The sequence below is a fragment of the Muscardinus avellanarius genome, assembly GCF_963383645.1.
Source record: "Muscardinus avellanarius genome assembly, chromosome: 3".
NCBI lineage: Eukaryota > Metazoa > Chordata > Mammalia > Rodentia > Gliridae > Muscardinus > Muscardinus avellanarius.
In genome coordinates, this window is record NC_137788.1 from 26,728,671 (window position 1) to 26,740,854 (window position 12,184).

Here is a 12,184-nt window from a genome sequence, read left to right on the forward strand (position 1 = left end):
GTCATCTAACACATACTTTTCACCACCTCTGCGATGGCCTGGGGTCAGGACATTCACTTCACCAGTGCACAAGCTTCTCGGCAACCATGGCTCCAGGTGTGGCTTCAGACCAACTTCAGCAGTCACCATATGACCTCTGGTTTTGGTTTTTCATCTGTGAAGTGGGAAGGATGCTACCAACCTTACAGGACCCTGTAAATGGTTGTTGGGGCAGAACATGGAGGGCACAGCATATTTGGTTGGGGAGATGCTCCAAACCTCTTCAAAGGGCACCCTCCCATTGCCCAGATCTCAAGCCTTCAGGGCTCGGCGCAGACCTGCCCTCCTCCATGGTGCTTCCTTTCGCTGACTCGTGCGACCTCTGCTCCTTGCTCTTCACCCCCGAAGTCCTTGTCTATGCCACACAGCTCAGCGCGCTCAACTAAACGGGGTCTCTTGTTCACCTTCCCAGGATCCTGGCCACGTTTCCCCTCCTTAAATTCTCAGTTCCCAACAGGAATCCAGTTTCAGGGAAGCTGACTCGACTCCCTGCCTCCTCTCTGCCCCCAGTTCTAAGGGTGAGACACATGACCTCTGTCAACGACAAGCCCTGCCTCCAGTGGCTGAGTCACGGGTGGCCACGTGACCTTCATTCAGTCCCCAGCGAATCTCAGGACTTTTTCTGGGAATTCTGGGGCAGATGGTTTTATCTCTTGTTCTGGATGGTGTGAAGTACAGATGCGATGTTCCAAACTGCTGTGGCCATTTTGCCACCAAGAGAGAAGTCTTCATGTTATGATGACCAGTTGACTGACTGCCAGGTTCCAGTAGACTTTTTAATCTGTTGCATGAGCCAACAAATGTGGTTTCTTGTTTTGTTATTTGCAACTCAATGCATCCTGATCCAAATGCCATCTAAACGATTGTTTCATTTACTAAGAGATATATTTAATCACATATAAACTAGGTCCCTGGCACATGGCAAAAACTATGCTGAGTGCTAGGGACTTAATGAACAGCACAAATGTAGTCCCACTCTCTTGAGGGAGTTTATAGTCCAGTGAAAAGAATTAAGAGATAAGCCAGGAGTGGTAGTGGACAGTTGTAATCCCAGTAGCTTGGGAGGCTGAAGAAAGATGATCTCAAGTTTGAGAGCAGCCGGTCCCAAAATAAAAAATAAAAAGAGCTGAGACATACTGAGCTCAGTTGTAGTGTCCTGAGTCCAGTGAAAAGAATTAAGAGATAAGCCAGGAGTGGTAGTGGACAGTTGTAATCCCAGTAGCTTGGGAGGCTGAAGAAAGATGATCTCAAGTTTGAGAGCAGCCGGTCCCAAAATAAAAAATAAAAAGAGCTGAGACATACTGAGCTCAGTTGTAGTGTCCTGGGGTTCAATCTCCAGTCCCACCAAAAACAACAAAGGAATTTGACATATTTCTACCTTGGGGCTAGCTCTGATACTGTTTAACCTGCTCAGATCCATCCCCCTTCTCTGAATAGTTGGCTTTTTTGGAGAAGTTATCTAAAGGTCTGGTCAACTGGTTTCATGCTTCTGGCCACAGCGATTCATTCAGTGACAGGCGTGTGAGTCAGCCCTGAGACTGCAACCTCAAAATCAGGTCCTGTCCTCCTGCTGGGGTCACTGAGCAGGAACAATAGCTTTGGGGTTTCCTGAAGCTGAACAGGCGCTAAGACTAGTTAAACCCCCTGACTTCACTCGCTCATCTAACCTGCATTATCAGCATCTCCTCCGGTGCCTGGCCCAGTGCTATGTGATAGGGGGAGAGGGATGGAGCTGACAGCTCCCTCCTCTGAGTTCAGTCTAAAGAGAAGGACAAACAAGTTACCACAGCTGTATAGCCACACTAGGAATAATCAGAGGATACCAATTCAGCCTGAGACATTAGTTTTTAATGTTTTAAATTTATGTGATATATAAGCTGGAAGTGGTGGTGCACGCTTGCAATCCCTGCGCTTGGGAGGCTGAGACAGGAGGATCGCATGGGTTCGAAGCCAGCCTCAGCTACTTAGTGAGGCTCTCAGCAACTTAGTAAGACCCTGTTTCCAAATAGAATATTAAAAAGGTCTGGGAGTATAGCCCAGAGGTAGAAAGCCTTTGGGTTCCATCCCCAGTACCACCCTAAATAAATAAATAAATAAATTTATGTGATATATAAACAGAAAAATTAAAAGTTTCACTTAAACATCTTCCTTAGTTCCACCTCTAAGATATTATCACAATTAACATCATCACCTATATCCTTCCAGATGCTCCCCCCCCAGGGGCATTCTCTCTCTCTTTTTCCCCCCCAGTATTGGGGGTGGAACTCAGGGGCATTCTACCTCAGAGCTACACTCCAGCCCTATTTTTTATTCTTTATTTATTTATTTATTTTGGTGGTACTGGGGTTCCTGGAAGCCCCTCTACTTCCGGGCTACACTCCCAGACCTATTTTTACATTTTTATTTGGAAACAGGGTCTCCTAAGCCAGCGCGCGGCTGGCTTCGAACCTGCGCGATCCTCCTGTCTCTGCCTCCCAAGCGTGGGGATTACAAGCATGCGCTACCACGCCTGGCTTTTATTCTTTATTTTGAAACAAGGTCTTATGAGTTGCAAAGGGCCTAAATAGCCGAGACTGTTTGCAAACTGTAATCCTCCTGTCTCAGCCTCCCAAATGCTGAGATTACAAGCATGTGGCACCATGCCCGGCTTCCAGGGACATTCTACCTCTGAGTACAGCCCTCCCCCTCCCCGCCCCTCCCCCCACCCCGTACTAGGGATGGAACCCAGGGGCATTCTACCTCCAAGCTACAACCCCAGCCCTATTTTTTAATTCTTTACTGTGAAACAGGGTCTCACTGAGTTGAGGAGGGCCTCAGTAAGTAGCTGAGGCTGTCCTTGAACCATGATCCTCCTGTCTCAGCCTCCCAAATGCTGGGATTACAAGTGCATGCTACCATGCCTGGCTCTAACCCTGTTCTTTATACTTTTATTTTTTTTTGCAGGGCTGGGCCCAGGGGCATTCAGCCTTCGAGCTACAACGTCTGCCCTATTTTTTATTTTGAAACAGGGTCTAAGTTGAGGAGGGCCTCACTAAGTATCTGAGGCTGTCCACGAACCATGATCCTCCAGTCTCAGCCTCCTGAATGCTGGAATTACATGCATGTGTTACCACACCCAGCTTATACTTTACTTTTGAAACAGGGTCTCACTAAGTTGTGGAGGGCCTTAACCAAGTAGTGAGGCTGGCTGTGAACCTGTGATCTTCCTGTCTCAGCCTCCCAAATACTGGGATTACAAGTGTGTGGTACCACGCCTGGCTTCCTGGGACATTCTACCTCTGAGTACAGCCCTCCCCCCACCCCCCTTTGGTACTAGGGATGAAACCAGATGCTTTTCTAATTATACAAACTTTTGTCTGTCTATCCATCCATCCATCCATCATCTACCTATTCATTATTTATTTTTGTGGTATTGGAGATTGAACCAAGGGGCAGTCTACCTCTGAGCTATACCTCCATCCTTTTTTTATTTTGAAACAGGGTCTCACTAGGTTGATGAGAGTCTCAGTACTTGCTGAGGCTGTCCTTACGCCTGCTATCCTTCGGTCTCAGCCTCCCAGGAACTGGAATTAAGAGATGTGCACCATCACACCTGGCTTGTACATAAACTTTTTAAAACCCCAAATAATAAATGTATTGTGGTAATAAAGAGTTGAATCTTGGGACAGAAAAAGACATTAATGATGAGAATTAAAAAATAAGTGTAATAATGTACCGATATTAATTTCTTAGTTGTGACAAATGTGCCATAGTTATGAAAGATATTTACATAGGGTAAGCTAGGTATAGTGTAGATGGAAACTACATACTATCTTTGGAATTTTCCTGTAAATCAGAATTATTCCACAATAAAAATGTTTATTTAAAAAACCCATTTGGGAGCCGGGCGTGGTGGAGCACACTTGTAATCCCCGTGCTTGGGAGGCTGAGACAGGAGGGGTTCGAAGCCAGCCTCAGCTACTTAGTTAGGCTCTTAGCAACTTAGTGAGACCCTGTTTCCAAAAAAAAAATATATATATATATATATAAAATAGGTCTGGGAGTGTAGCCCGGAAGTAGAAGGCCCCTGGGTTCCATCCCCAGTACCCCCCCAAAAAAAACAAATCCCATTCGGTACTGTTTTATAATCTGTTTATTTACCCAATGGTTTATCATGAAATTTTTCTGTCTTGATATGATTATTTCATAAGCTGGGCACAGTGGTGCATGCCTGTAATCCCAGTACTTGGGAGGCTGAGACAGGAGGATTGCAGGTTTGAAGACAGTCTCAACAAATAGTGAAACTCCATCAACCTAGGGAGACCATGTTTCCAACTAAGAAATAAAATCAGACTGGGAGTGTACCTTTAAGGTAGAATGCTTCTGGGTTCAATCCCCAGTAACTAATACCCACACCCACACCAGGGGCATTCTACCTCTAAGCTCCACTCCCAGACCTATTTTTTATTCTTTATTTTGAAACAGGGTCTGAGTTGCAGTCTCACGAAATAGCTGAGGCTGTCTGCGAACTGCGATCCTCCTGTCTCAGCCTCCTGAATGCTGGATTACAAACGTGTGCCACCACACCTGGCTCACAAATGATTTATGATCACATCCTATTCTATCCCATGAATGAATCACAGCCAATCATTCCTATTGTTGGAAATTTAGGTTGTTTCCAGTTCTTATCCTGTTATTAAAAAATGCTTTCTGTGTAGTCATTTCCTTAGGATACATGAGCAAGCTTGAATGGCAGAGAAAACATATACCGGGCATATTGGGTGCCGCTGTTCTCCACAATACACACCAGCCCATCCTGCCAGCCCACCAGGAGGAAGGTACTGCTTATTTTATTACAAGACAATTTTCGAAGGTTCTCAAAGGAGAACCTTGTTCTCAATGCAGTCTGACTGAAGACTGTCCTATACACTCTAGCACCTTCCTGGTGTCTGAAGCACACAGTCTATCCCATCATGTACTGCTGTGCTCCTTCCCATTCTGGCCTCAATGAAGACAATTCCTACAGGCAGCATGGGAGCAGGTCCGTGGGATCTGGGCAGGTACCGTCAGCCTAAGGCGTGGTCAGCAGTGGCTCTGGTACCTTCATCCTCAACTATAGAACGTCCTATTCTCAGTGGACTTAGGGCTTGAGGGTGCCAAGACGGCCTGTCTGGTTGCCATGCCAGAACCACACTCTTCCCGCTGGCCTGGAGTAGAATCAGCATCCTTGTGGAAGGGAACTCCATCTCCATCCAGGGCACATCTGGTAGCTCAGGAAACACATCAGTGAAAAGCAACCCCATTCCAGTTTGGTAGTTTTCCAAGGGGAATGGAGAAGGCACTGGGAATAGGAATGGGTGAAGATACCCATTTTAGAATGCCTGGTAGCCATAGCAAGGCTCTTTTTTTTTTTTTCTTGGCAAATGGCCATGGGAAAAGAGATGGAAAGGATCATTTATTGGGTGGCTGCTATATTTCAATTCAACTGTTCCCCTATGATCTTCAATTTACAGTGGGTTTGTTGAGGCTTAGCGGTTAAGTGTCTCCTCCAAGGCATATAGCAAATTACTGTCAAGTGCAAAGACCCAACAACAGATCATTTTCGGCATCTCCAGATCTCATGCCCACACCGAGGGCACACGTTTGGAGGATAGAACTGACAACAAAACTGAGGAACTCCCCTTCTTCAGTTCCAGAGAAAAGGGTCACGTGACTCTCCTTCAAAGTGCAGACTGCAGTGTTTGGGGGAGGGCTGAATTTAAAGTGAGCCATCAACTCCATGTGTAAACATTCTTGTCTTCTGTTCTTCTGGGGTCTTGAAATTATTCATGAACTGAAAAATTTCCCTTTTACTGTTCCTGTACTTTGCGTGAAAAGTACTATTTCTACCAAGATGTAGATTTCCCAAGTTCTCTAGGGGTTGGTTCACCAGGTTAGAGCAACCCGAGCACGGTGACCTCTGCTGGCATACCCCTGCCCTCCGTGTACAGCCTCTGGCCTCCATATCATCTCCTGTATACCTGCTTCTCTTCTGAAACAGACTCAGGGCAGTTTACAATACACATATGAGCATCAAAACGATAAACTTAAAACAAATGAGGTTGGGGTAGAGTATAAATTTTTTTTTTTTTTTTGGTGGTACTGGGGTTCCTGGAAGCCCTTCTACCTCCGGACTACACGCCCAGACCTATTTTTACATTTTTATTTGGAAACAGGGTCTCCTAAGCCAGCGCGCGTGGCTGGCTTCGAACCTGCACGATCCTCCTGTCTCAGCCTCCCAAGCGGGGGATAGCAGGGATTACAAGCGTGCGCCACCACGCCCGGCTAGAGTACAAATTCTATCAAGAAATCCTGCCAGGCTGGGCGTGGTGGTGCATGCTTGTAATTCCAGCATTTTGGAGGCAGAAACTGGAGGATCATGGTTCACGGACAGTCTCAGCTACTTAGCGAGGCACTTTGCAACTCAGTGAGACCTTATTTCAAAAAATATAAAGACTAAAAAATAGGACCAGGGGTGTAGCTTGGAGGTACAATGTCCCTGGGTTCCATCCTCAGTACGGGGAAAAAAAAAAAAAAAGAAATACTGGCAGAGGGAAGCACAACATTTGAACCCAAGACTTAGTTCTGAGTTTTTTCACTGTGAAAGCAAAAAGGAAAAGACAGAAAGTGAAGCATTTTTCACCTTAGATGGATGCAGACCAGCTAAAGAGAGCATAAATGTCTCCTAGCTCTAAGCTTAAGAGGAATCTGTCCTAATGTCCTCAGTTTCTCTATGAGATACCATACAATGGAATTATTTGTTTCACAGAAACTTTACCGCACAAGTGCAGATCTGCTGGGCCTACAGGCCTGAGGGTTAACTGTACAGACCTGAGTCTGGTCTTGTCTGATTCCTTATCTTTCCACTCCCACCTGCTCTCTGCTCCTAAACCAGGACCAGGCACCAGAAGGAGCCGTCTGTGAAGGAGTCTCGTCATACAGCTCCCTCTGGAGTTATGAATAATGCAACACCACCAGCCACACGGAGCTGTGGTCTGAGGGCTGACCGCGAAATAAACACATTCTCTGGCCACCACCCCTTCCAGAACCAGAGCTGTGGAAGCTGACTCCTCTCTTGCCCTCCTGGCCTTTCTGGAATAAGGGTAGTTTACAAGTCTAGCACACTGGAGTTCTGTTCCAACAACATAGGGATGATAAAATAGAAAAAGGCCTTACCTGTGGCAGTGTTTCCCGCTCAGGTCCTTCACTGTGATAGAACACACCTGTATGAATCTCTCCTTTCACTTGACCCATGACTTATGGCCTTTTCTGTGCCATGGGTGCCTTTGAGAACCTTTACTCTCTCCCCTACAAAGCGTCAACGCAGCCGGTACAGTGGTATGAGGCCAGGATGTGCATTAACAGATGTATGAACACCATAGAGCAACAACATAACATGGAGATAACAATACTTACCTCCACAGGGTTACTGAGAACAATGTATGCAGAACCTCCTACACACTAGACATTCAATGTATGTTATTCATTATAAAAATATAAAAAGAATTCTGCATATAATTTTAGAGGCCCCTGATTTCTAGGGGATCCTCAGGTTAAGACTCCTTAGGCTGGTTGGTTCCTGATAGTCAGGAAGGCAACAGCTCTCATCGGTGCCTCCATGTATTCTCTGAACTCCACCAGCATTTATTAGCAGCTACTGTATACTGGATGGGCTGACCCCCATGAACATCTTGGCTAACAATCTTCAGCACATCTGAGGGTAGAGATCATTCTCATTCTACTCACGAGATAGGCTGCTCAGGATCTAATGTGGAGGAGCTGTTGTTAAAATCTGTCCTCTGAATCAGAGCTGTGTCCTGAGAAAAGACTGTGAGGCTTCCAAGTAGGTTGACACCCCACTCTGCTGTCAGTGATGCTGCTCACTACAGATCCCAAGACATCTACCCTGGGTTCTGAGATTGGTAGTGACCTCTTGAACATCAGCCTGGAAGTGAAAATGTTTATGAAAAAGAACTTTTATTCAGAGGGGCCCTTTGAGCCTATACAGCATAGCATTACAAGTCAGCCATTTCAGCAACAAGGTCAAGGGGTGAGATGGGTGCTGGAGATCACAGGTGAGTCCAACTCTGCCTCTTCTGTGTGACCTCAGGAACCTTACTTCGTCTTTCTGAGTTCTGGTTTCCTCACCTGTCACACAGGTGGATGTTCTGACTGCATAGGATGCTTTGTGAGGGTGACGTGCAAGCAAGTATGTGAAACTGCCCAGTACCTGGTGTGACGTCAATCCTCCAGGAGCGGTAGTGATCCTTGTCACATCCAATCTTGGTTTGCAATGAGGATCCAAGATTCAAAGAAACAAACAAGTAACAACTCACTCAGTCTTCTGTTTACACTTTTAAGCCAACCTATCCTGCTTTCCAGGCTGCTTTGACAGTCATTTCATCTCGACTGGACGTATGATGTCCAAAGAAGCGAAGAAAATTTCATGGGGCATTTAAACAGCTTAGGGAGTGAAATGATCAGAGCAGCCGGGCGTGGTGGCGCACGCTTGTAATCCCTGCACTTGGGAGGCTGAGACAGGAGGATCGCACAGGTTCGAAGCCAGCCTCAGCTACTTAGTGAGGCTCTCAGCAACTTAGTGAGACCCTGTTTCCAAATAAAATGTAATAGGTCTGGGAGTATAGCCCGGAGGTAGAAAGCCTCTGAGTTCCACCCCCAGTACCACAAAAAAAAAAAAAAAAAAAAAAAAATGAGAGCAAGTCAGTCAATACCTGAAGGACTCTGCAGAGGTGTGGAAGCGGAGGAGCAGATGAGCTTAGAGCAGGCTTTAATATGCTAGCGAGGAGGACTCTGCCTCATGCAGTAACAGGATGCCTGAAGAAGAGTGGTGGCACTTCCAACTCAGCTCCTCTGGTTTCCGGAACAGGAGTCATTTCTCAGAAACCTCACTGGCAAAGGCAGCCTTCCAACAGCATGAGCTTCAGTTCGGACAAATGACTTAAGCTCACATTTGCTGGGATGTGAATGGATTTAAAATAGGACTCACAAAGTAGCAACCAAAGGTGTTAAGGAATCAGTTGAAAAGGCAGCTAAAGACCTGGCTTAAAGATTAGAAGCACTGGCTTTCTAGGCTGTGGACAACTCTCCATTCAGTAATTATCCAGACTGGTAGGAAGCAGCTATGTTTCTGTGTATGTTCCAATCAAACTGCCATTTATCCAAGGTCTGTTATGTGCTAGGCACTAAGCCAGAAACGCCTTATAAACTTCATTCAGTACCACTTAATCTGAGAAGGTAACATTCCGACCACTTGCAGATGAGAAAGCAGGAGCAGAGAGATGCTGCGATCTTTTCTCGGCCCCCTGAACCCCAAGCACAGCGCTGGTTCCACTAGACCAAGCTGCTTGTCTCTGAGCTCAAGAAAAGCCTGCCTAAGAGCTAAGGGTCAAAGGGTGCAGGCTCTCAGCTCTCTCCTTTTCTTGCGGACACACTTGTACTTCCTGCAAGCGGCTGCCCGTGACCATGGGAAAGGGCTCCCAAGCCAGGTCCAGAAGTCAATGTCATTTTCTAGCCCAGATTCCCTAAAGAAAAAAAAAAAAAAGCCACACAAAGGATACGAAATTTTAATGTACTTTATTGACTTAGGGGCCAAACAAGGCAGCATTTGGTCAGAAAGGCACCTCATTGAAAATAATACATCACAGTGCTGTCAAGTGATCCCACTCACAGGATATGAAGATGGAAAGGACAATCTTTGGGTGCTATAGCTTAGGACACTTGCTCACGTTTTTATTTAATCATTTTTTGTGGTGCTGGGGACCAAATTCAGGGTCTCAAGCGTGCTAGGTAAGTGCTCTATCACTGAGCTACATCCCCAGCTCTTGCTCCTTTATTTAAAAGGGTCCCTTCACACATCATGGATAAAAGAAGGCAAGACTGTAGGATTGTGGTGTTTGCTGGGGGACTGCTGAGAGCTTAGCCATGAGAGCAGGTAGACTGGTAAATCAGCAGTAAGTCAGGGGAAGAAAGTGAGACACACCTTCTCCCCCCCCCTCTCTTCAGAAAACTTGATTTGCTGAGCCCCCCTGAAAACACCCCTTATCTCTTTCAAATGTGGAGATGATTTATTTTATTTCTTCTTCCTCTTCTTTTTTTTTTTTTTTTGGCTGTGCTGGGGACCAAATCCAAAGCCTTGAGCATGCCAGGCAAGTGTTCTATTGCTGAGGTACATCCCCAGCACATGGAGATGATTTTTTTATCTTATGGTGTGGGGCACCAGGGTTAGCAGTCAAATACTCCCTGTTCCAAGCTACAGGACAGATAAGACCGACAGTTTGATTTGCTGCATTCCTAGCCTGGCACCCCATGAGGTTCTGAGATAAAAGTTGAGGTCTTAAAAGTACTGGCTTTAAAAAAAAATATTATTGCCAGTTCAGAGTAAATGAAAACCCGATTGCTTAGAAATAATACTGTATCTCCCTATTTGTACCCATACCCTCCAATCACAGTGTTTCTTTAAAAAATTAATCTCCTTTGCTTATACTTTAAAAATTCCCACCTACATGTAAAAACTCCCTGCTTACTACAACAACACTGCTGTTCTTCCAAATACTCTTCTTGAGCCCCTTACCATCCCTCCTCCTCCATCCTTCCCCTGACCACCCTTCCCCTCCGCCCAGCACCTAAGAGCAGGGATCACGCCGTGGGGTGATGAGTGGTGCTGCAGTCGCGCTTGGCCTTCTGTTACTAGGCTGAAATAAAAAGGAAACAAGAGAGAACAAAATGGGATTTAAAAAACCAAGTAAATATCAGAGAAGGCTGGCATGCACGCCCCAGCAACCAAATCCATTAAACACTGGATATTTTTCTGCCAGGTGAGGTTAAGACTCTGCAATTAAATGAAGCAAAAATATAATCATAACCAACCTCAGAAGGACAATATTCCTTGTCATCTTCTAGTTTTCACTTGCAGCCCAAATATCACATGCACATGTGCGTGTGCATATGTGTACATATGAATGTACGGGAACAGACTGCAATATTTGGGCAAGGATCACATGCTTTCAGTTAGCAAACACTCAGGGACCTTGACTTGGAGACTAAGTGCCTGCAATTATCCCCAAAAGGGAGTCAATTCTAAGATTCATGAGGCCACTCTCATTTAGAGAAGGGTGCCAGACTCCTGCCTGGCAGGCACAGCTGATAGTTTTGGTTTCACTTTTTTCCCTTGCCCATTCCCAGCAAACATGTGCTTCCCAGAAACACACAAAGCCAGACTGGGTTTCCGTTAAGAGTGGGTGGAGCTGTTAGAGCCAGGGGAACAAGGCAGGGCAGAGGCAGCGCTCACACACTTGGAGGAGCGAAGAGAGAAGCAAGATGGCCACACACCCACGCCCAGTCTCCATGTGGGCAGAGGACAAGCCCTCTGGTGGTCTCACAGGCAGCAGGAGAGCTCAGGTCAGACGGGGACTGGGCTCTTTACAGTCACTGCACCGAGTCAGCAGCAGATTATGCTGAGGCAGGCGGCATACTTACTGGATGCGCCACTGACTTTCTAATGGCTTTTCCAGAGGCCGCAGGTTTTGTGGTCACTTCACAGGAGCCTATTCATCTGTTTGCCACAATCAAACCAGAGACCAAAAGGCACAGCAGCCCCTAGGAAATGCTTAATGGCTGGGAGCTAATGTCACAAATAAAAGCTGGTTACTCATAAATGATCTTATTTTTGGGTGATCTTTTCTTGGGAATCTGTGGGTACCACCATGCTAAATAAGGAAATAAGGTGGTAAAAGATGAGATATGGGAGGGAGTGGGTCTGGGTTTAGAAAAGACACATCTGGTTTGGATTTTATATCCTGGAGAGACACTGGGTTTGAAAAAACTTAGATCATAATGGATTCAAGAATAGATCACCCCAAATTACTGTTTTGTTCATACTTGAAAGTAAAGCAAACATTAAAAACAAAAGCAAACAAACCTACTCTGTTTTCTCTTTGGGGAAGTGGAGTTGGCTGTCCTCAGCTGCCAAGCCTGGATGTTTAGTAGGCAATCTGAACTCCAAAAGGACCTTTCACCTGATTTAATTCTTTGAAACAACTCAGTTTTCAAATCTAAGCCCCAAATGATCCCAACTTTACCGCACCATGATGCATCATAAAAAGATTCC